At 35.8% G+C, this 27,163-nt stretch overlaps 2 long non-coding RNA genes across 6 annotated transcripts in view; one reads left to right on the forward strand and one right to left on the reverse strand.

The window, feature by feature from the left end:
- Positions 1-2,507: 2,507 nt before the first annotated feature.
- The window catches only part of LOC144369365 (uncharacterized), a 155,088-nt gene continuing 130,432 nt past the window's right edge, over positions 2,508-27,163 (reverse strand). For 2 of the 4 annotated variants that reach the window (XR_013428954.1, XR_013428953.1), the window contains one exon: positions 2,508-2,678. This is a non-coding gene — a long non-coding RNA (uncharacterized LOC144369365). Of the gene's footprint in view, positions 2,679-19,817; positions 23,681-27,163 lie in introns of those variants that run through there. The other 2 variants (XR_013428956.1, XR_013428955.1) reach the window with 1 other exon arrangement.
- LOC144369364 (uncharacterized) overlaps positions 2,539-27,163 on the forward strand; it is an 85,743-nt gene continuing 61,118 nt past the window's right edge. For both annotated transcript variants that reach the window (XR_013428952.1, XR_013428951.1), the window contains exons 1-3: positions 2,539-2,717; positions 18,015-18,253; positions 20,395-20,493. This is a non-coding gene — a long non-coding RNA (uncharacterized LOC144369364). The remainder of the gene's footprint in view (positions 2,718-18,014; positions 18,254-20,394; positions 20,494-27,163) is intronic.

The raw sequence follows: 27,163 nt of genomic DNA on the forward strand, positions 1-27,163 counted from the left end.
TTTACATCAAGAAAAACCTATTTGGGATTCATAAGAGCATGGGTATATGTTATAAGCCATGCATGGTCATATTTATATGTAGAAAACTAATATTGCTACCATTCATGAGAAACTTTGCACAAATAGGTGATAAAATTTGCAACCATTCAAAACTGTATGATGGTTGAAATTATATTCAGAGTCCAACAGATCATTCTCTTTCTTTTTAATTGACAGATGCAATGGAGAAATTGAGTGTGATAAGGCAAATGGATTTTTAATCCAGTTGAACTGTTTTCGAGAAAGTACTTTAAAATAATGATGAAGCTTTCATTTGTAAAATATTCATGCATTCTTGGATTAGTCAGACCAAAACTACTTTGGATGCCGTTAAAAGGATATGTCAACTGGAAACAATCAGAAGTATCTGGTGTCAGTGAGGTTAGAGTTTCAGAGCTACCACGGCTCCACCATCCAGAAGGTCCATTGCGGTTGGCAATCTATTGAGCACAGCCAAGGAAGATATTCTGTTATCTGGACATTTGCTCCAGAAACCAGCTCCCAAGCACATTGCTATTCACCTTGGATAAGACGTCTGTGGAACTTTTGGACGTTTTTCATTGTCTATGACACTCTGGAGACTTTGCTCCTCTTTGGTCACCCTCCAAGATGCTCTAGTAAGGGCTGCTAGCAGCTAAAGTAATCCAGGCCAGGTGCTCCCAAATTGTCTGCCCCAAGGCCTGAAAGGATTAATCAGTCTTCATAGCTGTAAAGCCATCAAAAATACTATTAGAAGATTCTGATCCGTATTGCCCTTCCCACCATTAGCTGGGCAGCACAAGAGAGAGAAAGGGAAAACTTGGAGCAGAGAGTACTGCCAGGAGGCAGGCCATTCTCAATTATCTGTGACTTTCATCCAGAGTTTTACTGAGAAAGCATTAGAGGTCAACAAAGTTCTAGCTTTGCACAGATCAGTACAGTAATGAATTAAAATCAGATTATTCAAATAATAGAAATAAACTTATTGAAGACTGGCAGGATTGGAAGCATCACAGACAAATTTAGAGACTTTCAGCTATTTGATATGTAGGACTTTCTAAAACCAGCATGGAATGGAGATCAGACACAGTCACAAATAGAGTAATAGAATAATGAAAGAGAAAAGGATACAGATAGACCAAAACTTTCTTTAAGCCCATGTTAGACCAAGTGTGAAGGAATAAATACTTTGCACTGATAATTATTTTAAATTTTTGTATTCATGTACTTTTATATATGTATGTTGACATACATTTGTATGTGTTCATAAATTCTTGAGCGCAAGATATGTATATTCTTGAGGCCAAGTTGTGTATATATCTGATTAAATTTTCTGCTTAGTAAAATGGGTATAGTACAGTTCATTCTGTAGTGGAAATTGTTATAATCATTTTCATCTAAACCTTTTTGTTGTCTTTAGGTATGGAATATTATGTAATATTTTAAAAATGACTCTTTTTTTTCAATCTGATGAATCCAAATGACAGTCTAGATTCTGAGTCCAGAAAGATTTGGGAAATAAGCAGCGTTTCTTGTTGTAGATGATGCTCTAGGTTAGGTAGTGTACATTATATGATCAATCTGTAAAGCTGTAAACACTGAAGCCCCTTCAGCAGAATCTCTACACAACATATACCATCATCTAAGTATTTGTTTATTTGTCGGAGTTTTTTCTGTTTCTCAGGTACTCATAACAATATATGTGTCTAATGAGGCAAAAGAGTATATTGGAAAAAACAGAGTTTCTAAAAGAGGCCTGTTTTTAAAATTTTGAATTCTGCCACTTACTACCTGAGTAATTTTGATTAAGTTACTTGGCTAATTTTATGAGCCTTAATTTCTTCATATAAAGATAAGGATAATGATTAATAACCTATCTTGCCTCTTATAGAGTTATTTTTTAATATTTATTTTTTTATGTTGTAGGTGAACACAATATCTTTACTTCATTTTTATGTGGTGCTGGGGATCGAACCCAGGGCCTCACATGTGCTGAGCTACAACCTCAGCCCTCATATAGAGTTATTACAAAGATATCTCAGTGTTGGCAGAGGGTATGAACTCAACTAATGATTTACCATATTGTCCTGTTATAATATTAATCTCAGATTATTGCCATTTCTTGATTTATTGTTGTTACTTTTTCAGTACTTATCTCCACAGTCTGTAAGCTCTTTGAGAGCAAGCACCATGTCTATCTTTGTGTCCCCAGAGCAAATCACAGTGCTTGGCACATAATAAGTACCCAAAAGAAATTTGTTGAATGAGTTATCAAGTGAGATACTTAAAAATCAGCTTTAATAATGTAGACTGCTACATAGGTGTGTGATTTTAGATGTTCCCCTATTATTTCTAAAGGAAACAATAAATTGGCAAATAACCAACTTACAAATTTACTTTTGTAACACAAAAGGAGGATTTCTAAGTTCTGCAACAATAGGTTGTTTAGAAAGACCATCACAGTTCTTTCCATCCCTGTGTCTTACCTCTTTTGCAGTGCGACTTTGTCACTCCTCCCAATAAGAAGTGGAGTCTGGGCTGGATTGATGGCTTTCTTTGTTCAGCAGTATCATGCAAAAGTGATGTTGAGTGACTTGCAAGCCTTGGCCTCAAGCTTTTCAGCTTTCAGTCTCCTCCCTTGGAATACTGCTCTGAGACTGCTGCAAGAAGGAGCCAATGTTATCCTACCAGAAATAAATGTAAGTTTTTCCATTTGAGGCCCTTTAGGACAAATGGTATGAATTGACAAATGTGTTGAGGTCCATCTTAGGCTATCTAGTTCTAGTCAACTGCTTAATGGATCAAAATGACCACATGAATGACCCATGTAAGACCAGTAGAAGAATGGCCCAACTGAGCTATGTTCAGTACTGTGTACTGTTACATAGTAAAAGATAACTAATATATCATAATTGTAGTGCCAAAGAAAAAGCAAACCACACTTATTTACTCTTTGCTTGGTTCTAGAAGTGCCCTTAATCTTTTCTCACTGGGACTATATTTTTTAAAACCACACATTTCTCACCTTTAAAATGAGAGATACTTACCACCTAATTTCCAAATCCTTCTGAGGAAGAAGTTTCCCTTTATCACTTTCCTTGTCAAATCAATGCCCCCAAACTTAAAGATCTGCTTTTCAGCTAGAGCTTTTGAAATTCTCCAAATGGAATAAAATAGTGTCTGGTTTTAAAATATATTTTTACACAAAATGTAAAATAAGTTGCTTTGAATATGCACTGTATACACAAGAATATTCCATGCAGTGTTTTAATTATAAAAATGAAGATACAACTCAAATGCCACTAATAGTGGAATAGTCAAATTATGATACATTTAGAATCAATATAAAAGGATATTATTAGTCATTAAAAGATGTGATGGCAGTATATATAATGACAAGGAAAAATAGTCTTTTCATCCTAAGTGGGAAAAAAAGGTGTGTGTGTTGTGTTGTGTGTGTGTGTGTGTGTGTGTGTGTATGTGTCCTCTTTTTATAAAAGAGTTTGCTTGTTTTCCCCCTACCCCAGCTCTTACAATTGGCAATACATCCCACAAACTCTTGCTACTAGAGTCTTTCTTTCCAAACATTGCTCTCTTAGGTGGAACATTAGCAATTTGGCTTATACTTTATAATTATTAGCCGAATAATTATCTTTCACAGAATTATTTGGCTAATGAGAAATTCCTACTTCCTTTCTACCCAACATGAACAGAGTAAACACTACTTTGCTTCCCACACCCACCCTACTATCACTTTTTATTTCTTCTTTCCGAATTTAAAGTAGTATTGGGCAGTTCAGTAGGGAGCCACTTAAAAAATATCCAGCAATTGAGATTCGTATTCATATGGTCATATGTTTTTGTAAGGGGTGATTTTCAGCCTTCCTGGTTTTGGAGGTAGGGAACATATAGAAAAGATGCTGTACTGTGGCTTATAACAATGTTGACAATTTCTTTTTTCACTACCCTTCCTCATGCTTCTACTCCTACACCCTGGGAATAGATAGGGAGGGTGTTTGGGTATGGTTGGAAGCAGTAAGACTTCAATTATTGAGAGTTTTTCTTTAAAATGAGAGATACTTACCACCTATTTGTACTCAGCTTGACTTACCACCAATTCTAGAGCAATGAAATAAGTCCTATAAAGTTCTGTGCTCTGTCAAATAGAGGTTCCAGGAAGTAGAAAACAGAAAAATTCAAGTGATAGAAATAAATAGAAAATATATAGATATATACATATATATAGAATATATATTTTATGTATAAAGAATATATTCTTGGGCTGGGATTTTGGCTCAGTGGTACAGTGCTTGCCTAGCATCCTCAGCACCACATAAAAATAAACAAAATAAAGGTATTGTGTCCATCTTCAACTAAAAAATACATAAAATATCTATATATTCTTATATATGAAGAATATATATGAACAAAAACTTAGTTTTCAGATGAAGTATTCCCACAAAAATGTAAACTGGAGGACAGAAACTATTTCTTTATCACAGTCTTATGAAATTTCAGAGCAGAGTTTCTTTCATCTATTTATTTATTTAAATTATTTATTGAGGGCTGGGGCTGGGACTCAGAGGTAGAGTGTTTGCCTTGCAAGGGTGAGGCACTTGGTTCGCTCCTCAGCACCTCATAAAAATAAATAAATATATTTTTAAAAAAGATTATTTATTGAACACCTACCATGTACCAGGCATTAGGCCAAGCCCTAGTCATAATACTGAACTTGACACAGAACTTACTGTCCTAAGTGGGAATGACAAGACTAACTTTTAAACTTCAAGAATTAAAAATTGAATATAAATCTATAAAGAAGTGCCATAATCTAGAATAACAGGGAGCATTAATATGACCATTAAGATGGTTAAGAAGAGCTTCCCTGAGAGGTGTCATTTGAATCACGTCCTATTTGGGGCTAAACTCCAATCCAGACTGTGCTTTCCAGAAGGGTAACTTTTCCCAACTCACATTCAGTCCGTGTATGAGTTAACATGGAAGCCCTGAATATGTAAGCTAAAACCTGAAGGATGAAAGAGTTAGCCATAAGAAGACCTGAGAAGAAAGTACACCAGGCAGAAGAGCAAGTACAGAGGCTCTGAGCATCATGTATTCTGGGACATGACAGGAAGTTGGAGTAGGGAAATGTGAGTAAAGAATGACAAACAGAAAGAAATGAATTTGGATAAGTAGGAAGAAATCAAACCCAGAGGACTGGCTGTATAGGTTTTGGATTTTATTCTAAATGCACTGGAAAGCAACCTAATCATTTTAAGCAGGGAAATGACATGTTCTAATTTACATTTTTAAAAGCATATAGAGATTTTGAAGGTAGAAATAGCAGGAATTGATGTTGGATTAGATGCTGAATTAGATGCCAGATTAGACGCTGAATTAGATGAATTAATTTCTTAAGGAAATATTCTAGAAAAATGAAAAGAAACTCAAGTGATGAGGAGTGAATGAAAGAGAAGAGTCCAGGATAGTGAATCATTGGGTTTTAATTACAATGGTAAAGGCTGAGGTAGATCTAGAGGTACAGAGAGAAAACCATTTTGTTCATTTTAAGTTTGAAATGCCTACAAGACATAGAAGAGAGATGTCAAGTAGATTTTAAAGCTGTAAATTTAGAGTTCAGAAATAGAGTCTACCCTATTGATATAAATTTAGAAATTGTCAACAGATGGTTTTTAAAGCATGAAAACAGATAAGATCATACAGGGAGAAGACAGAGAGAATAGAAAAGAAGGTACAGAAACTCTAATATTTAGCAATCACATAGTAAAGGGAGAAATGTATAAAGGAGAATAAGGAAGTGAAGGCGATTATTGAAGAAAGCCAGGATAATGTGTGATATAGAGCTCAGAGAAGAGAGTATCAGAAATGGCTAGTTATGAGAGTTCTGTTAACCTAAGGAAGGAAAAGAGAGTCAACCAAATAGAAGTTGTAAGTTTCCTTTCCAAGAGAGATAGTGGGGCAGGGCATGGCAGCGTATACCCGTAATCCCAGTGATTTAGGAGGCTGAGGTAGGATCATTTGGAGTTCAAAGCCAGCCTCAGCAATTTAGCAAGGCCCTAAGCAACTCAGTGAGACCCTATCTCTAACAAATACAAAAAAGGACTGGGGATGTGGCTCCAAGTGCCCCTGGGTCCAATCCCCAGTAATAATAATAATAAAAAAAAGGGATTGATAGGGAGATTGAAATAGTCATTCCTCATTGCTATTAGAAATGCAGTATCTTCAAAGTTTTAAGAAAACATTATTCTGAACCTAGAATTCTGTAGACAGACAAAACATTCCAGGATGAGGACAAATCAGGGACTTTTCCATTTGTTTTCAAAGAAGAATTAATTATTTAAGGAAATGGTCTAGAAAAGAAAGAAAGAAAGAAAGAAAGAGAAAGAAAGAAAGAAAGAAAAGAAAGAAAAGAAAAGAAAAAGAAAAAGAAAGGAAAAAAGAAAAGTAAAGTGAGCTGGGTGCAGTAGTGAAGGTCTGTAATCCCAATTACTCAGGAGGATGAGGCAGGAAGATCACCAAGTTCAAGGCTAGCCTGGGCAATTTGCAAGATCCCATGTCAAAATAAAAACTAAAAAAAGGCAGGGGTTCTGAGAGTGTAGCTCAGTGGTAGAACACCCCAGTCTCAATCTCCAGTACTAAGTTGGGTTTATACATAAATGAATAAATAAATGTGAGATCCCAGTAATCAGATCTTAGTAAAAATATGCTCTAAGAGTACAAATGAAAAATGTTCCAGAGCACAAATATTAGGCCTTCAAAATAATTAATAATGATAGAACAAGAAGTTAGATGATTTCAGAAGAATGCCTTTAAGAAAAAGTAGATACATTTTATGAAATAGCATGATTTTAAAACCTTCATAATATTTATGATATGTAAATAATATTTATGAGAATCCAGGCATGGTGGCACATGCTTGCAATCTCAGTGGCTCTGGAAGCTGAGGCAGGAGGATCTCGAGTTCAAAGCCAGCCTCAGCAACACGGCTGGGGCTGTAGCTCAGTTGGTAGCAACAGTGAGGCGCTAAGCAACTGAGACCCTGTCTCTAAATAAAATACAAAAAAGGGCTGGGGATGTGTCTCAGTGGTTGAGTGCCCCTGACTTCAATCCCTGGTACCAAAAAAAAAAAAAAAAAAAAAAGACAAGATCAAAGATGAAGATCCAAGAAAAACAAGTAGAATCTTTAGTAAAAGCAAAAATTTGTGGGGCTGGGGATGTGGCTCAAGCGGTAGCGCGCTCGCCTGGCATGCGTGCGGCCCGGGTTCGATCCCCAGCACCACATACCAACAAAGATGTTGTGTCCGCCGAGAACTAAGAAATAAAAAATGTTGGAAATTCTCTCTCTCTCTCCCTCCTCTCCTCTCACTCTCTCTTTAAAAAAAAAAAAAAAAAAAAAAAAAAAAAAAAAAAAAAAAAAAAAAAAAAAAAAAAAATTTGTATCTTGTATAAGCCATGATAAAATTAAAAAAAAAACCCTAAAAACATGACATTATTATGAACAATCAATTAACATATAAGAAAATGTATTTAACATGCATACCTGTAACATTCTCCCTCGGGGCCTAAGGCAGGCGAATCGAAAATTGGAGGTCAGCCTCATAATTTAATAAGGCCCTAAGGAACTTAGGTAGATCCTGTCTCAAAATAAAAAGGGATAAGGATGTGGTATAGAGATTAGGTGTCCCTGGGCTTAAAAAAAAAAAAATGTCCCTCAGTAAGTGTAGATTTAACCCATTAAGTCCCAAGTTTTCAATTCTGTGAATGGCTCAGTGAAGTTGACACCTGTGCACTGAAATAGGTTGGAAATTATAGTCTATAGCTTATGTTATCATATTAAGTAATGTCAATTAACATTATTATAATTGTATTATTATTACAAATTTATATTATGTAATTATAGTATATATTACATATTATATACTATAATTAAGTTTTTATAGGTGTTCCACATCTGGGAAAATGGGACAAAATGGGTTAATAACATGGTTTACACTTCCCTTTCTACAGTGCATTTATAGGACTTGATTCTCTAGTGTGTATGATTTACAAAATGATGATACTGAAAAAAATCTTCAGTTTTCAAGATAAAGACAAAATGAAAACATTTATTCTAACAGAGCAGATATTGGCAATATAAAATTAGCTAATGGTAGTTGAAAAGTCAGGGACACTTTCTAAAGTGGGTGAACCAAAAAATAGAGGTTTAAGTATATTCTTTAAAGCAACAAAATAATAAATAGAACTCAATGTAGTATAATAAAATTGGAAAGAGTAGATGAGGGGAAGAAGAATGTAGAGAAATATAACTAAACCAAATCCTAATTGTTTGTTTCAAAATGTGTAATCATTACAAAAAAAAAAAGTCCGACCAAAAATGTGGCAGCGGCAGTACATGTATATGGACATAGCTATCGGAAATACTATAAATAGTTTGATATGTGGTATATTTTTTAGTTGTCAATGGATCTTTTATTTACTTATTTATTTATCTGTTTATTTATTTATATGCAGTGCTGAGGACTGAACCCAGGACCTCACACATGGCAGGCAAGTGCTGTACCACTGAGCCACAACTCCAGCCCCAGAGCAGTGTTTTTCTAATGGTGGGAGTGAAATTAATTTAGTGGGTTTAAACCTATATTAGAAAGCAAAAAGGGAGAAATATCAGATTGCATTATGTCAGTAAGGGTAAGGAAAATCTTTGAAACAGTTTTTAGCTCTATACATGTATGTAAAATGTATTTCCTACTTGGATCCTGGTCACAAAGGAGAAGCTGAACTTGGTTGAAAGACAGTGATTAGGCTACATTTTTATCTTTCATTTTTCTACTTAATTTTACTGCTTGAATTTTAAAACTCATGCATGTATTACTTTTTTTAAAAAAATGTTTTTAGTTATAGATGGACAAAATACCTTTGTTTTATTTATTTATTTTTATGTGATGCTAAGGATCAAACCCAGGGCCTCATATGAGCTAGGCAAGTACTCTACCACTGAGCCACAAACCCAAGTCCTCTCATGCATCTATTATTTTTTATCAATAACTTAAAATATGTATTTGTTTTTTAATATGAAAAAACACAAATTCACAAAATTCCAAAAAACAAGTGGTATATTTCCTGGCAATAGTGAATATTAGGCAATTTTCTTCACTAACAAAATGACAGGCCACCTTACCATTACTTAGCAAGGAAGGAAAGTTACTTTTTAAAAGATTATGAAAGGCTCAAGGGAGGGAAGGGGCAGGAGCAAGAGTTTAAAACATCAAGAATCCAGGCAATGGATTTAATAAGAAGAAGACAACAAGAGAAATAAAAAAATTTATGCTTTCCTTTGTGACAAAGATATTTAAACTTTTTGATTTCTTTTGTTTTGTCTTGAATCAAGAAACATTTTTAGTTTATTGATTCCATGTAATAGTATTTCATCTTATAGTGAACATATTTGGCCCAACTGTCATATGCATAGAAAAAACTCATCTGCCTAAAAGGGAGAGAATAAAGCATAGAGGAGGAGCCATTCACTCATAAAATTTAAAAAAAAATTAAGTATTATATACTATTCTAGGTAGTAGGGATGCAGCAATGAGTAAAATTGAGTCTCTGCCTTTGGGGCTACATATACTTGGTGGAAGGAGAAGGATGATCAAAAAAATATTTAATACAATGTCAATCTAAAATTTTATATCCAGCTAAACTATAGTTGGAGAAACCAAACATTGAGACTTCCTACTATAGAAGGTACTTCATAATTAAATGACACTATAAGAAAGTAATGAGATACAAAAAATAAAATAGTGATGGAGAGGTACATACATGGGGAAATCTAAATTAGCATTAATTATATAAAGCAATAATAATAATAGTGACTATTGGAGAGGTATAAAAATAACATGTAGGGGCAGAGCTGTGGCTCAGCAGTAGAGCACTCACCTAGCACACGCCAGGCCCTGGGTTTGATCCTCAGCACCACATAAAAATAAATAAATAAAATAAAGGTATTTGTCCAACTACAACTAGAAAATAAATATTAAAAAAAAAAAAAAAACATGTAGGGCTGGGGATGTGGCTCAAGCGGTAGTGCACTCGTGTGGCATGCGTGGGGCCCAGGTTCGATCCTCAGCACCACATACAAACAAAGATGTTGTGTCCACCAAAAACTAAAAAATAAATATTAACAAATTCTCTCTCTCTCTCTCTAAAAAAAAAATTTAAAAAAAAAAACATGTAGCAAAAATACTAATGGTAATAGTGTTGTAGGGACAAACGAGGCAAGGCACCGAAGATAGCAGGAAACAGTTTTATTTGGCTGCAGCCAGGTTCAGAGGGTACAGCCTTTGCTGTAATCAATCAATCCCCTGAACCCCGAGTTTAGGGAGTTTCAGAGTTTTATACCCAGTGTGTAAGGGGAGGGGCTCAGAAGTTCACAGTCTGCAGAAGTTCACATAAAAGCAGCTTTTGCTTTCACTGATCTGGGCAAGTTAACTCTTCAAGGACAACACCTGAGAAGGGGAGAGCTTCAACTCCCCTTTCTTTTTTTCCCCCTGCCAGCTGTTACCATGGGCCCATTTGTAACTTATCTTAAAAATGTAGACATCTCTGTGAAGCCCAGCTCAAGGCCAGAGGCCTTGTTTGCACATTTCTTCAAAGTACTATACTGGATACATTTGTGAAAACTAGTAAGGGGGTGTCCAGCACCTGGAGTGCTGGTGTCTTCTCAGCCAGTGGCCAAGTAAACAGGGTTACACGAAAATAGGAAGTTTATCTACAATAGACTCTTTTTCTGACAGTCCTAAAATTAGCCATGGTTGAAGAGGGCTTTTCTGTGGAGAAAGGGAGTGCCACTTCAATAGCATGTGTGATGAAATAAGGTGATCTTAGGAGAAGTATCCTAGGTTATTGTTGTATTCAAGATCATGGTATACACATTTATTAGCTTTAGATGTTCATGTGAAGGACATTCCTAAGAGAATATGTGTGGAATGTGTTATTCCCAAATGCAATACACAGAGGAAGAAGTATATGAAAGTTTATGTAATGTAATAGACAGCAGCAAAAGAAAAAAAGATTTTAAAAGAGAAAATAAACATGAAATAAAATGGTAGAAATAAATCCAAATGTATCAGTAAACACCAACAATATAAATAGGCTAAACTGTTGAAGGAAAGATTATAAGATTGGATAAAAAATAATAAAGTGTACCTTTATGGAATTTATAGGAAACACATGAAACATGAGGACACAGAAGGGTTGTAAGTAAAAGAACTTTTATAGTAAGACAAAAAAAGTAAATAAAATAATAGGATTTAAATAGAAAAAATAAAATTATTATTCACATATGATTGTCTACATAGAAAAATCCAAAGGATTTGACCTTTAAATCATTAGATTTAAGTAGAGAATTTGCCAAATGTCCAATATAAGATTAAAATATAAAATTTAAATTTAAAATATACTTAGGAAAGTAAGGTTTTAAGAGATACTTTTTACAATAGCAACAAAAATATAACATCCTTCAAAACATTACAGAGAAAATTATAAAACTTTAATGAAAAATACAGCACATTGTTGGATAGAAAGACTCAATGTTATACAGAAGACAAGTTTTTCCAAATTGATCTATCTGTTCAAATTAGTTTCAGTTGAAATCCTTTTAGCTGGATTTATTTAATTTGACACATTTGACAGAATTTGTATGGAAAACCAAAGACTCAAGAACAGCAAAATACTTCTCAAAAAGAAAGGAGGAAATTTTGCTTTGCCAAATGCCAAGGTTTTTTATAAATTTATATTAAGTAAAACACATTGGCAGTGGTCTAGGGACAAAAATACTGACCAATGGAAATAGAACAGAGTCAAGAAACTGATACATAGATATATGGTGATGTGAGATGATGATTTGCAAAAGATGAGTTTCAACAAATGGCACTAGCCTTTGTACTGCCTGTCTTTAGTCTTCTTGTTCTTGATATCATTAATTTCTACATTATTTAAATTCCTGTAGCTTAGATTTTTCTGTCACTTGTAGCCCAATGAATTTCTGATATAGGTCCTAGCACATTTGTAGCCAAAGATAAAGATTAAAATGGTCCAAGCAGGTATGAAGTAACAGAGAAGAGGCTATTACTCTTCTCCTAAACTTGAATCTGAGTGAAGGTGTGTTGAAATTTCTGGGCACTATCACATGGAGCCTGGAAAGGAAATCAACAGAGTGGAAGGCAGAGTGGAGGATGGACAGAAACGTACTCAAGCGTTCAAACGATGACAAAGTTTGAACGCTTTAACTGAGACTCACTTTCTGCTTTCTACCCTTGGACTTTTCAATTATTTAACCCATTATCCCACCATGAAATCGGCATGAGTAACAAATATATCACTTATGATCACTTTGAAATAACTATTATTATGCTTTCAGAGTTCAGTTTTTTGAGAAAAGTAATAGGTGACTGATTAAAGCATTTGAAAAAATATATACATTCATATACATGTATGTACATAAATGTGTTATGTAAGCTCTAGATTATGGATTTTTTTAATCCATTTTAAAGCACCTGTGCCAATTTCATTGAAATATTTGCAAAATTGAAAACATGGGACTTAATGGATTAAGCCAGTAAATTCATTTTTATTTGTTTGAGACATTTTAAGTTGACTCTGAAATGATCTTATTGGAGAGAGTAGGCTCAAGTCACATTATCAGAGAGATTGTTATCATAGAAATCATGATCATACAGTGAATTTCTTAAAATATTGCTGTCTATAAAGATGGAAGTGACTAATAAAGCCCATGTGCAATCACCATCTATGTGAGTAAAAAACCAAACAAACAACAAAAAAAAACTGTTATGCAGCTTTGATGGAAACATTTGAATCACAGTAATATTTATATCTTTTAAAAATTTTAAGAAATGCAAAGAGATTCTTCTTTCAATGTTTTGTTCAGTAGAAACAAAGCTAACGGGCTAAAAAGGGGAAATGATATAGTGTCAAAAGGGAGGCTGAATTTTGTTAGCCAACTACCAAAGTTGCAGGGGACTATACAAAATTAACTCTTGCCTTATCCTCCAGGTTTATGGAAGCATTTTAACAAATAATGGAAACTGTTTAAAATTCTCTTATTTTATTCACTAAAGAGTTTTGCTAGAATAACTTACAAAGAAAAGAGATTCAAGAGAGTCTGAAAGCCGGGAGACACAAGACAATACGTTTTGTGTTTTAAGAATTTTCAAAACAGGAGAGACCAGCTGAGTGTGGTTGCGCATGTGTATAATCTCATTGACCGAGGAGGCTGAGATGGGAAGATGCAGGATCACAAGTTCAAGGACAACATAAGCAACTTACTGAGGCCCTGAGAAACTTAGTGAGATCCTATCTCAAAAAATAAAAAGGATTGGGGATGTGGCTCAGTGGTAAAGCACCCCTGGGTTAAATCCCCCGCAAAACTCACAAATTATCATTTCATTCTAAGAGTAAGGTTTTTAACCTATAACTCAATCAATGAATTTAGATTTTACTTATTTATTTAGTCTTTTTAAATTTTTTTTTTTTTAGTTTGTTAGAGACCTTTATTTTCTTTATTTATATGCGGTGCTGAGAACTGAACCCAGTGCCTCACACATGCCAGGCAAGTGCATACTGATGAGCCCCAGCCCCAGCCCATATTAATTTAGTCTTATGGTGCTGGGGATTGCACCCAGGACCTGGTGCATGTTGGGCAAGTGCTCTACCCCTGAGCTACAACCCCAGCCCTTAGATTTTACTCTGATATACAGTATAAATGTAAACTTAATTAATTCTTTTTTTTTTCCAAAATGGCTAATTATCCTGGCATGCTACTAGATAATCTTTCCTTTTCCCACTAAGTTGTTATGTATTTTTTTAAAATCATCATGATTACTATTATTTTCTGGTGCTGAGATTTGAAACCATAGGTGCTTAATCACTTAATCACTTAATCCCCAGCCCTTTTTATCTTTTTATTTTTGAGACAGGTTCTCGCTACATTTCTTAGGGCCTCACTAAGTTGCCGAGGCCGGCTTTGAACTTCTGAACACCCTGCCTCAGCCTCCAGAGTTGCTGGGATTATAACCATGTGCCACCATGCCTGCCACCACACCTGGCTCATTATTATTTTTGACCAAATATAATTGAGTCTTTATTTCAAAGTATCAATTTTACATTTATCTGTTTCTTTGCTCCAGGATGATTTTTGAAAAGATAAATTGAATATAACACAATTTGGTTATCAATATACCCCTTAAGTTTTGCTGCTGTGTGTTTAGGGAGAAAGTGTCAAAATGTCTATGATATCTGCAACGGACTTTCAATTGGTTCTACAAAAGAGAAAGAAGGTGAACAGCAAAATGTTAATATGGTAAATCTAGTGTTCATCCTTTTAGTTTTTTAACTTTACACATGTTTGAAAAGGCTTTTTGGAGGATGAATTTTTTTATACTTTTCCTTAATGAAAATTTAAAAGCAAGTATTATTTCCATGTAATAAAGTAAGTTTGTAATTTTACAGAATAGAAGTGTAGGACATTAAAAGCAATATATTTCAGGCTAAGGTTGTGGCTCAATGGTAGAGCGCTTGCCTACCACACATGAGGCAGTGGGTTCTATCCTCAGCACCACATAAAAATAAATAAATAAATAAATAAATAAATAAATAAAATAAAGGTATTGTGTGCATCTACAACTAAATAATTTTTTTTAAAAAAGGCAGTACATTTTAAGTGAGGTTTGAGATTTGGTTTAATATTTAAGACAAAAAATTGGTATCAGATTTTTTTGTTGTATCATTTTCTAAAAGATTTGGGCTAGGAGTGATCTAGTGTACTATGATCAATAGTAGAGAGTTTGCCTAACATGTGTGAAGCTCTGGAATCAATCTCCAGCAAAACACACACACACACACACACACACACACACACACACACACACCACACACACACATACACACACACACACACATACACACACACACACACACACACACACACGATATTGGTTTTGTTTTGTTTTAACAGGTCCCATGAGAGATAGGTTAATGATAATCAGAAGCAGATCTGATTTAATGATTTCCCTTATCACTCATTTTTGGGGACCTTTGTAAGATAAGAACTATTTAAAACTAATATTTGATTTCTCAATTCTAAAAGTTATACGTTGTTATAGTAAAGTGAAGTCCAGATTTAGTGTGTACATAGTAATACTTTGAAACCTTTAAAATAAATTCATGCTGAATTTTAATATAAAAATAATAAAAACTCAATTATTTTTGAATTATGTAACAATAAATAAGTAGCATGTTGCCCAGTGCTTTGTTAGCATTTCCCATGACTCCTTAAAGTATAAAATTATTATCCTAACCACTTTTGTGTGCTATGGCAATTGACATCTTTCATACATGACTATTAATATTATTCCCCTTTGAAATTCAGATTCATTGATCCACAAACTCCAATCTTTTTTCAACCTTCTTTAAGAAAATATTTGTTTTTATAGTATATCCCAGCAACCACAATTCCTCTGTCCTCACACAAAAGTGATTTGGATTTTTTGTCCTATATTAATAATTGAGGTGCTAAAAAGTTCTGGAACCCTAACATTACTACTTAACTTCACACCTCGTGAGTATTGGTGTGTGTTTCTAAAGTCCTTTAATATTCTCAATTTTGAACTTTTGTTTTGAACTTTGAGCCTTTGGGTAGAGCCTTTAGTTTTAGTTCATTTTCAGTAACTCTTCCATTTTTATATAACAATTTAAAAACAGAATTTATGACTAATGTTGAATCTAACATTTAGAAATAGCAACAGACAGCATCTGGCTTCTGAGGGTTGTCATACCACAACCTAACTTGACTTTTTATTCACAATAGTTCACTATGGTCCACCCTCTGTACTGTTGACCCTGACATTGTTGCCAACACACAAATCTGATTTGTAATTCTTCCATGCCTCCCAACCACCACCTAAAGGTAAAATCAAAATTCCTTAGAGGCAAAAAAAAAAGAACCTTCTATCATACTGGCCTCATCATTCTCATTTACACCCCTCTCAAAATGAACACAGACACTGGAACCACACAGAGGTATCTGCCAATCTCAACAACTATTTTCCCTGCCAATGCTTTTGCACTGGACTGTCATCTCCATTTAGAATGTCCTGTCCTCTCCCTACCTCCTCACTCCAATTCCTTGTATCCTTCAAGAACTAACTCAAAGTTCACCTCCTTAATGACACCTCCTCTTTCAGAGTTCCTGGCAAAATTAGTCACCTCCTTCTCTAGGGACTAGATAATCATAATATAGTGGGACAGATAGACAAGGAAACAAATTGTCAAGCCTATGGTCAAAAACACTGAGAACTCAAGGACAATGACATTGTTGTTATTCACTTCTGGGTTCCCCACAGAACCTACCAAATCACACAATAAACAAATGTTGAATTTAACTGGATCATAGGAAAAAAAGTTTAAAAATTGCATTTTCACATCTAAAATAGTAATTGTGTTTCTTTGTAAAGCTATCAGTTTATAATTTGATCTTTTAGAAACCCACAGCTGGACATACTAGCCTACACCCGTCGTCCTAGCCACTCGGAAGCCGGAGGTAGGAGCATTGCAAGTTCAAGGCCAGTCTGGGCAACATAGCAAGACCCTGTCTTCCCACTCCCCAACCCCCCACCCCACAAAAAAGAAAAGAAATAAAAACCCTCACAAAGTGGTTACTAAACTTTTACAAATAAGTGATAGCCCATAATTTTTAATACATTTCAGTTAAATTTATATAGGTTTTTCTGTCTCTTTTTTATTCAAGATGAGTTCTGTGCAGCTCATGGAACCTGTGTAAACATATTTGAGTAATTTGAAAGTATATAAATCACAGTGAAGCAGGCTAACACCTGTAACCCCAGCAATTGGGGAAGCTGAGGCAGGAGAATCACAAGTTCAAAATCATCCTGGGCAAAAATTAGGGAGATCCTATTAAAAAAAATGTGGGAATATGGAGTTGGGGGTGTAGCACATTGGTAGAGTGTCCCAGGTTTCAATCCCAAGTACCCTCCCACCCCCTCCCACCCAGAAAAAGAAAGTATGTAAATTATAGAAATAATTTGAATGGCTAGCTGAGATACAAACATTAAAGAATAAGATGGTGCTTAAAAGAAAAAAAAACTTGCCTGAAAGAAATATGATTTTGTGTGTGTGTGTGGAAGCAAAACCATGAAATATTTAATGAGGCATTGCAAAATAAACCTCTCCACCCCATCCCCAGGGAGGCAGAGTCAAGGTTCAGACTGAACTTTGTTTAGCAACGCTGGAACCATGTGTTTAAAGAATGAGAGAGGTTTGTCAAGACTTGCTGCCAAGGCACATCACAAGCTCAACATGTGCTTACTGCCTGCTCTCAAAAACTAATGTCCATGAGCTGGCCAGCTGCTAGAAGAAGCTCCAGAAACTTTCTCCTGTCTTCTCTGTCTCTTGGATTATTTGTCAGTTCTGTTTTATAAAATACCTCAGTTTTTTTTTTTTAAGAGAGAGAGAGAGAGAGGTTTTTTTCAATATTTATTTTTTAGTTTTCAGCGGACACAAGATCTTTGTTTGTATGTGGTGCTGAGGATCGAACCTGGGCCGCACGCATGCCAGGCGAGTGCTACCGCTTGAGCCACATCTCCAGCCCCAATACCTCAGTTTTAACAGTAGAGTCATGACTAAAATTTATAAATATGAAAATAAATATAATATTTGTAAACATTAAATGTTCCTAGCTAAGCTATTCATTTTCCAGAAAAACTTCTCATCTCGTGTACTCTGTTTCTGTTTTAATAACCATCTTTGCAAACATCCACCTCAAAAAAGTTGAAGTCTTAGCAGTCATAGCCAACATGTATTATGTGCTCCAATATGCCAGGCGCTTATGCTTTCTTTCTTTTTTCTTTTCTTTTTTTTTCTTTTTATCTCCTTTAATCTCACAGGAGTTTCTGGGGGAAAAAAAATGACTTGAACACATTTTCCTGACCTCTCCCTTCCCCCACTCCAATGCCTTACTGGAGCAAAATTCAAGGACAAAAAGCAACTACCAAAAACCTTTGGAGGTAATCTGTTCTTCTGAGGACAACTGTGAGTTTTCCGGAGGAGAAAATGGTGTGCAACATGTGAAGTCTGTGGGCTGGGAAAGCTGACTCCTGTCTCAGAAGAAAAGGGATGTACACAGGTAGATGCAGTCATTCTCTTTCCAGGTGTCTTGGGGGTGAAGTGTTTCTCTCATACTTGGACAGTCTGAGAACAAAGAAGTTTCTTCTTCCCTCCTTTCAGTGAAGGGGTCTCAATTTGTCAGCTTCTCTGGCTTTGGGCTAGAATATAGTTCTTGAAACATCCTAGAACCAGAAGCAATGACACCAACTGGGAACTCAGAACTTGTTAGAAATGCAATTCTCAAGCCTTTCTACAGGTCTTTAAATCAGAAACTGGAAGTGTATCTTTTTTTTTTTTTTTTTAATTTCAATATTTATTTTTTAGTTTTCGGCAGACACAACATCTTTGTTGGTATGTGGTGCTGAGGATCGAACCCGGGCCGCACGCATGCCAGGCGAGTGCGCTACGGCTTGAGCCACATCCCCAGCCCTGGAAGTGTATCTTAATAATATTTAATAAGATTGTGGTAAACACTCATTTTTTTTTTTTTTTTTGAGAGAGAGAGAGAGAGAGAGAGAGAGAGAGAGAGAATTTTAATTTTTTTTTTTTTTTTTAGTTTTAGGTGGACACAACATCTTTGTTTGTATGTGGTGCTGAGGATCAAACCGGGCCACACGCAGGCCAGGTGAGCTCGCTACCGCTTGAGCCACATCCCCAGCCCAACACTCAAGTTTGAAAACCACTAGGTTATCAGAGGGGAGATCTCTGTGTGTGTGTGGGTGTGGGTGTGGGTGTGTGCGTGCGTGGGCGCGCACACCCACACCCACACCCACACACTAGTAGGGATTGAACCCAGTAATGCTTTACCTCTGAGTTATATCTCCAACCTCCATCCCCTTTTTTAAAAAATATTTATTTATTTTAGTTTTAGGTGAACACAATATCTTTATTTTATTTTTATGTGGTGCTGAGGATCGAACCGAGTGCCTCATACATGCTAGATGAGTGCTCTACCTCTGAGCCTCAGCCCCAGCCCCAGTCCCATCTCCAACCCCTTTTTATTTTGTATTTTGAGACAGGGTCTCCCTTAATTCCCCAGGCTGTCCTTCTGCCTCAGCCCTCGGCCACTCATTCCTAGTCATTGCGATTACAGGTTGTGCTACCACACCCAGCTTGAGTAGACAGTTTAATTTCTTCCATTTGTCTGATTTATCAGTGTTAGAGAAACCAGACCTCCTAGCCTCTAAAAATGTTGATGAACTCATAACATTAGTAAAGCACATGAAATTATAATACATATGAGTTTATTAATTTGACGGAGATTCGCCAACTGATCAATTGGAAAGGAGCAGAAAAAATAGTCAAAGATTATAACTTCAATAACTTCAATCATAATAACAACCTTCTTAGTGCTCCTGGTAAAAATTGAGGCTTATAAAGGTTAAATAATTTGTTCAACATCACACCACCCAATAAGTAACAGAATCAAAATTTGAATCCAGGGCTGTCTGATTTGATCTAAGTCCTCTCTCTCTCCCTTACCCTCCATTTCCTAATTGAGTATACTTCAACTGTTTCTATAGAATCTTTTTTCTTTAAACTTTGTTTTAAATTGTGATAAAGCATTGCAGGGAATACATAAGAAAAATTAATGTGTGTATTTATTTGTATATTTTATACATATACATATATATACATTTACATATACCTATCAAGAGAGATAAAAATTTATGTTTATATGTATTTCATTACGTCACCAACACCCATAAAATCATCATCACCCAGAACAAAAATAGAATATTGCAGCAAGCCACTAAATGCCTCTTTCTTCCTCCTGAAGGTCACCATAAACTTGACTCTTTTATAATTGTTTCCTGCTTTTCCTTATTAAATCACCTCTATAATTATTTTCAAAATAACATAATTAGTTGTTCTGTTTCCCTCTTTTAAACTTTACGTGAAAGAAATAATACTGTGTATATTTTCTTTGGCCCTACTTTTCTTGCATAACTTTGTGTTTGTGACATTCATCCATGTTAAATGTAGCCATGGTTAGTTTTCATTGGTATATAGTGTTTTATTGAATGAATAGTAAACATTTTATTTACCCTGGAATTCTTTTTTTTAATTTGTGCTATCACTCTCATAATTCAGACATTCATTAAATGGTTTCTTAGTACTTTAATTATCTCTGGGGCCCCTAACTATTCTGATCTCTAGGCTCTCCCCTGCTGCTGCCAGAGGAAACTTTCTGAAGATAAACACTGATCATGTCGATCCTGTTAAAAGGAATTATAGAAGAAGAAAAAAGGCTGAGAGGTAGGCCGTGACTACATTATTCAGGTTATTGAGAACTATTGTAATGATTGCAGTTTTTATTCTAAGGGCTGTTGTTGTGAACAAGCTATGTATGCTGTTAACATAGACTTGACATGTGTGTTCTCTCCACAATATCAGAATTTATTGAACAACAATAAATTCACAAGCTACATCACTTTTGTTGGCTTTAATTCACCAAGTACTCATGGTTCACTTGGTAGCCATGAGCAGGGTAATCATAGGTTCTTTTATTGCATTCCAATCTTAATGACTAAGGTCTGTAACACTCAAATCACACATCACACCTTACCCAATGATATATGGTTACAGAATGGTGAAGAAAGGGTCAAGGTGGCCACAGTGTTTCAAGTGCACTGAGAGCTAAGGCAGACAGCAAGTGTAAATGCAAAAGAGTCACTGCAGGTAGTCAGATAAGATTTTGAACTAGCTAAGAACTTGTTCACGGTGTGGAGTGTTCAGGGCATAGAACTTGTTCCAAGTGAGGGTCCAGATGACAGGCAGTTTCAAAGTGGACTGCATCAAGCGAGGAGATTGAGCTAAGCCAAAGCCCCAGGGATGAAGTTGGGAATTTGTGGTCTGTTGCTCATGTGAGGAGTTTACTGGATGGTCTAAGATGACAGGTTGGTGTGTGCTGATGTGCCACCATCTTTGGTGCCTCTCCCTTTATGTATCTCAGGTGGAGGGTGTGCATGATTCAGTGGTCTGGTACATTTTAGAAGCTCACAGGCCTGGTTTCTCTAATATGGGTTTGATATCCTTATACATCCATGTGCTTCTAATTTAATTTGTTAAATTCACAGGTGGTCTTTTTTTATTAGCATGATTAATTTATCAGTTTGTGCCTTGATAATTGTGCTGTGCACCTGGGGTAGTTGTTATTAATTATTATTATTTTGATAAATTCTGTATGTCTAATTTATGGTGGTTATCTATTTGTTCAGACAAGTCCCCAAATTATTCTGCCTTTGCATTGGTTTCAAAATAGAGTAACTCAGGACTAGGCACTGCTGTTCTATATAATGTGGAATAACTCAGAGCTGGGCACAGCTAGTTCTCCACAAAATAATGAAAAGCTCTTTCTGGCTGATAGCTTTGGCTTTTTTCTAAGTTTGGAGGACTCCTGCTTTAGAGTCCCCAAACCATTCAATCAGACTCTTTTGATAATTATGCCTATAAGAATCCAACCAAGTTTTCTAGGCCCTTGTTATGCTCTGGCCCACAGTCCCTTGAGATTATAACTGAACACAACGGGTTCACCCCCGGATGAGTACAAAGCCAATAAGCACAACCAAGAGATAAAAGAATGAAGTTTATCACTTGCACCAGTAAAGGAGAGCATTGAAGATAATTTCCAAAGCAGTGTCTCTCCCAGAACAACAACAACAACAACAAAGCAAGAGGCTTTTTGGGGAGAAATGCATGTATATTGATTTTGGAAAGTCTTATCATCATGTGTGGAGATGGACACATTCCTGAGCACGTTGAATTCAAGGTCATACTTCTTCATACGACACATGTTGAAAATGGTGGGCAGGAACAGACCCTGGGTAAGCAATTTAGCATTGTAATGAGACTATAGTGAGCAAAGTTTAGGTCATGGAGAAGAGTATGGGTCAGAGTAACATGTGGCTTGTTCCTTGTGGTTTTCTCTGGAGGGCCTTACCAGAAACAACATGAAGAAATGTTAACAGTCACTTAAAATGGCAGCAGTTTTCTCTTCACCTTCCACCCCACAAGTGTAGGAATTTGCCCCTAAAAGGTCCTGCTCAGCAGCTAACAGAATCCCGTCAGCTGCTGGTTAAGTTCTCTCAGGCCTAGCCCCACTTTTTGCCAATTCTCTTTCATTTCTTTATAATCAACTGTTAAGTGATGAGCATATCTCATAGGAGGGGCTTATAAGCTAGTGCCCTTATGGATGAAATGCCAAGACTATTGATAGTATAACAATCAATTATACTAAAAATGGCAAGTGAAACAAAAATGAACTAATGAACAGAGAATCCTAAGATTTAGTTCAAAATATCACCTGACTGCTTAGGATTCAGGACTTTCAAGTGTCTTGACAAACACCTCTGATTCATACCACCATTAAGAGTAACGAGAATCACATGATGTGAAAACGAGAGCTATAGACATAAAACAGAGACTATCATTTTAATGTAGGGGTTGCTGAAATTTTTCTGTAATAGTGAATCTTTTCACCTTTGCAAGGCATAGCATCTCTTCCAACTTCTCTTGCTTTGCAAGGTGAAAAAAGTCATAATTGGGCTTGGCAGTGGTTACATAAAATTGTATTGGTGGCCAAGATTTGGGCAGAGCCTGTAGTTTCTCAACTTCTGCCTTCATATCCAGTTTCACTTCTCACTACTAGTTGTTTGGGTTTTTTCATCCATATTTTTTATTAATATCTAATTTACATTCAATAAATGCAACAGCTCTTAAATGCAGTATTTGATGAGTTTTTGACAAGCCATTAACCTGTGTGATCAGCATCCTGGTCAAGATTTAGAACATTCCCACTGCCCCAGGAAGTGTCTTCTAGTCCATCACCTCTCTGCCCCCAGAGCTTAACCACTGCTCTGATGTCTATGCCCACAGATTTCAATATGCCTATTCTTAAGCTTCATTGAAATAAAATTACACACTGTCTACATCTCTAAACATGTCTTTCATTTTTTGCAGATATGTTTCATCCTCAGTTTTTGAATGCCTGTTCAATGTCCACTCATTTGTGAGAGTCACCCATGTTATTGAGGATACCAGTATTTTGTGACAAGTTTACTCTTTATTGCTGGGCAGTATTTCATTGTATGAATGTGCCACTGTTTTATGAATACACCTATATAAGTTTCCTAGGGTTACCTTAACAAATTACCACAAGTCTGGTGACTTAAAATGGCATCTCACATTTCTAGAAGTCAGAAGCCTAAAATCAAGGTGTTGGCCAGGCTGTGCTCCCTTTGAAGAGCCTGGGGGAGAATCTTTCCTGATTTCTTCCAGCTTTGAGTGGTTTCAGATGTTCCTCAGCGGTGGTAGAATAACTCCATTCATTCTCTGTCTTCTCACAGCTTGCCTCTCCGTGTCTCTGTTCATCCTCTCCTCTTCTACAGACAGTGTCAGGGGACTTAGCACCCATCCTATTCAAGGATGATCCCATCTCAAGATTCTTTTTTTTTTTTTTTTTTAAGAGAGAGTGAGAGAGGAGAGAGAGAGAGAGAATTTTTTTTAATATTTATTTTTTAGTTCTTGGCGGACACAACATCTTTGTTGGTATGTGGTGCTGAGGATCGAACCCGGGCCACACGCATGCCAGGCGAGCGCGCTACCGCTTGAGCCACATCCCCAGCCCCATCATCTCAAGATTCTTAATTGTATCTACAAAGATCCTTTCCCCAAATAAGGTCACATTCACAGGTTCCAGATGGACACGTCTTTAGCGAGCCACCATTCAACCCACTGTAGAATCACGGTTTATCAAGTAACCTAATGATATCATCTAAACTATGTCTTTTTTTTCCTTTTCTTTTTCTATTTTTAATAAAGCTGCTCTGAATATTCTTATACAAGGCTTTTTGTAGATACATTTTCAGTCTTACAGTCTTTGATTGCCAGTTCTAATTATTTTTTATATAAAATGTGATTTTCTTTTTAGTAATAATTACTCATAATAATGTTTTTCATTTTGGCAGGAATTTCTGTAAGAATTGATCAATCTGCATACATCTGTCTTCAATATTTTGTATAAGTTGAAAACACAATAATGTCAAGAGATAGGATATGGATTTATACTAAGTTTCTTCATTTTTGTTTCTTAAGATACTATTAAGAAACAAACAAGTTTCAGCTTTGCTTTTATTTAACTTCTTAATGTAACAATGCCTGATTAAAGTGAAAACAAAACCAAAAACAAAACAAAGCTTGTTCTCATACTGTCATTCCTTTCATTTTGTTATGTTACTTGATGAGCGTTTGCAATCGTTACCTCTAATAAATTTGATATATTTATCTTAGTTGAGAATGACTGACACTGACCATTCCACTGGCATGAAATTAAATGCAGCTCTTTAATTAAAAAAAAAAAGCCATCCATCTGGATTATACTTCCACCCTTTTATTCTGATAGACCCAGTTTTAACAGAACTGCTGGGATTTGGTTGGAGGCTTTCTGCCTGTCAGGCTGCCCCTCTACATTGAAAGCTTCATAGAGGGCAGGGCCTCCCTCATGCCTCTGTGTATCTTCTATCTCCAGTCGCAGCCCTGTGCTTTCTTAACCTTCCAAGAGTTTCCTGAAAAATTAGTGCCTGTGGGAAAAAAAGAAGGAAGGGAGTACCTTCTTTGTAGTAGAGCAATTCTACTAAAGCAGAACAGTTCCAGCTAATAATAAATGGTTCCTTTTTAAATATGTTGGAAAGTCTCCAGGACAATTATTTATTACACAGGTGGTTTCTTATTGAATTTGCTTCCTTTATTCAAAAATTCTAGGAACTGATGATTGGGTACACTACTCTCTTACGAAAGCAATTTAAAATACTACCCATGTCCTGTTGGCACTTGACAAGTAAAACAGAAAATCAGAGAGTTCTCATTATACTTTTTGATAGCTGCAAGAAACAGTCCTATGAGTGGTTTGGAGATTTTTTTAAACAGGCACAGAATAATATAATAGGCTTTATCATACTACCCTAGTCTTTTGCAATGTTTGTAAATCAAAAATCTTACTTTATCTTTTTGAAAAGTGTAACTCTGGGGTTGTGGCTCAGTGGGTACCCAGCGCTTGCCTAGCATGTGTGAGGCTCTGGGTTCAATTCTAAGCACAACATATAAATAAATAATATAAAGGTCTAACGACAACTAAAAAAATTATTAAAAGAAAAAAATTTTAAAAAGAAGTGTAGCTCCAGCTTTACTATTGGAATAGAATTACTTTGAAACATTTGGGCTAATGACTGGAATTTTACAAATCCTAATTTCCATTTTAACTTTATTCTGTTCCTTTGATTTTCATTTTAATTTTAGTAGTCCTATCTCTGAAATTAGAGTTGACAAACATGCTCTTTTGAAACCCTAATTTCTTCATTTTTGACACAATTATCTACAGGTTTGAGGTTTAACAGAAGAGACAGTGAAGATATGCTAGGTAGTGTAACTCACATGTTTTTAAAGACATATAAATGATATTTTTAAAAAACATAATTTAAAATCTATGAGCATTTTAAAATCATTTTATAAGTAGCATTATTTACCAGATTTATTGTATTGTTGGCCAGTTTTTTTTAACCTCTTCTAGTTTGGAGATATTTTCAGCTATAATAACAAAATAACAGACTAATACATCTGCACCAAGAGGGGTCTATTTGTCTAACAGAAGAATTAGGCACTTGCTGGCATTGATTTAGGAGTTTAATGCCAGGGCTCTAGATTGCTATCCCTATGATTCCCTTTACCCTCTCTTTATGGTCACAAGATGGATGAAAAATCTCCAAGCATCACAGCTGTTTTCAAAGACAGGAAACTGGAAGCACTACTAGACAGAGCTTCCTACTTGGCTCTTTTTTTCTCCTTCTTCCTTCCTTCCTTCCTTCTTCCCTCCCTCCCCCCTCTCTTTCTTTCTTTCTTTCTAAACCAGGAAAGACATCTTTCTCAAATTATCCATTTAGTAGATTTTCCATTGCAGAAATGTGTCACCTGAGTATCCCTAGATATAAAGGAGGATGAGGAAATGAGTATCTACTTTCAGTTATGTAACTGAAGGCAAGGAAGAAAAGGTTGGAATGGCTTTTGGGGAAACACATATTGCATATACTAGGTGCTTGGTAAGTACATGTCAAATGACCTGTAGTTTTAAACAAAGCTAAAGTTTAGGTATACACTCGCTCTTTTATTATCTGTCCTACTAAATTTACCTTTTCTTTTCCTCATTTTCATAGCTGTGCTGATTATCAGTAAGCAATTTGTTGAGTGTCTATGATATGAAATACATTAGTATTTACTCTGTGACTGGAAAGAGAATGAGGACTGACTTTATAGACATTTATCCATTCACTCAAGAAAATATTTATTGCATGACTACTATGTGCCAGTTACTATTCTAGGTTTTTGAGATATTTCTGTAAGCAAGACAAAGAACCCTGCCCCGAGGGTGTCTATATTCTAATAGAGCATATTTATATATTAAAACTTAAGTTGGATTTTCATTAATATGAAAGGGAAGTGCATTTCATTCAAAGGTAACAGCAAGAGCACAGACAGGGAAGTGGGAGTATATAAGTCATGTTTGGAGAGCATCAAGTAGCTCTGGAAAGTATAGAATACATGAAGAGGAATCAAAAGGTAGGTTGGTGTCAGGTTGTGAAGGGTTATGATGGGGCAAGTGAAAGTTTTGTCAAATGCACTTATATCTTGCAAAGTTAGTCCCAAAGCTTACCTGATGTCTTCACCTGGAGAATCCACAGACACTTTGAAATTGCCATGTTTCAAGTGGACTCATTCTATTTCTTCCAGTTCCCTTTCTTCTTCTGTATTTCCCAACTAATTTGGTAAATGGCACTGCTCCTTCTTTAGCTTAGGCCCTCATTGTTTCATACCTGGGCTGTTGCTATTCTCTTCCCCCTGTAATCTCACATTCCTTTAATCCATTCCTCTCAAACTG

Source organism: Ictidomys tridecemlineatus, chromosome 12 (genome assembly GCF_052094955.1).
Source record: "Ictidomys tridecemlineatus isolate mIctTri1 chromosome 12, mIctTri1.hap1, whole genome shotgun sequence".
NCBI classification, from domain to species: domain Eukaryota; kingdom Metazoa; phylum Chordata; class Mammalia; order Rodentia; family Sciuridae; genus Ictidomys; species Ictidomys tridecemlineatus.